The sequence below is a fragment of the Pundamilia nyererei genome, unplaced genomic scaffold (genome assembly GCF_000239375.1).
Source record: "Pundamilia nyererei isolate P.nyererei 1_Seehausen unplaced genomic scaffold, PunNye1.0 scaffold00369, whole genome shotgun sequence".
Classification (NCBI taxonomy): Eukaryota; Metazoa; Chordata; class Actinopteri; order Cichliformes; family Cichlidae; genus Pundamilia; species Pundamilia nyererei.
The window spans coordinates 320,554-321,717 of NW_005187770.1; the positions used below are offsets into that span (position 1 = coordinate 320,554).

At 43.8% G+C, this 1,164-nt stretch overlaps 1 protein-coding gene across 1 annotated transcript in view; it reads left to right on the plus strand.

Moving 5' to 3' along the window:
• Nucleotides 1–1,164, plus strand: part of LOC102199999 (toll-like receptor 13) — a 38,147-nt gene that overhangs the window by 576 nt on the left and 36,407 nt on the right. The window lies entirely within an intron of this gene.

Genomic DNA, 1,164 nt, shown 5'->3' on the forward strand with positions numbered 1-1,164 from the left:
CATGAAAGAGGCAAATGAAACAAAAATGCTATACTTGAACTAAGGGCGAGAGGGAAAACATAGCCCTCTGAATATTAGTTACCTACTAATGTAAAGTTTCAGATTACAGTACTAAGAATCTGTAGCTACAAACACTGTGATTGGCAAGGGCTAGTAGCCAAAACTGTTACTAGGGATGCTGTGAAAGTACACAAGACTTGGCTAGGACTATCTCCACAAGTTATTTGGTATTTTCCGGAGCAGGCACACTAGGTACAGGGTCACAGGGTTTCTCTCTGAATTACTGTAATGAAAGGTGTGTAGAGTCAATACAAGCCCCACGCAGCAGTCAAAGAAATGGTGGCAACAAAATACACAGTCTTACTTGTCTGGGTTGAAGGCGAGGCTTGGAGGGATTAAAGGTCCGAGTGAGGCTAAACCAGTTTGTGTACACTCACTGTGAGGTGTTGGGCAGGGAGGCAGGCAGGTGAATAGCACCGAGTATAGAAAGCAGACCAGTGACGGGAAGTAGAAAGGTTATTGACAGCAAGATCCAATCCACTGTGAAGCTGCAAAGGCAAGTAGACAGGGTTAGCATGACAAAAACAGCAAATGGGGGTTTACAGAGCAATGACTCTCACTAACGTGGGTTAGCTGCCATTCCAGCAAGAAATGTTTGAGAACGCTGGTCTTAAGAGCCTCCCAGCAAATTACACACAGGTGCCACAAACGAGGGGTGTTGTGACTCTGCCCAGTGATGGATTTACTGACACGCAGGAAAACACAGCACTCACCCAGACCATGACACTTTCCTTTAAACTTCATTCTGTGTTATCTAGCTTGTTACCACAAGTGTGATGTGATCAAAACCTACCTTATATTTTCTTTCTTCTCTGGTCTGCTTCAGGTGTATTGATCAACAGTATGCTCCCACCTCCATCTTCCTCAAGAAAGTGAAAACCACTACTGAGATCAACATGCTAGCTACAGGAAGCGTGTATCTGCTGCTTGTCTCACTTCTGTCTTTTTTGTTTCATTGTGAACATTCACTTGCTTTTTCTCTAAAAAACTGCACAATCCTCTATTCTGAAAATTCAAACAACGTGTCAGTTACATGTGCAGAGCGTCACCTCACTGCTATTCCAGATGACATTCCTGGTAATGCAGTATCGCTCAATCTCAGCT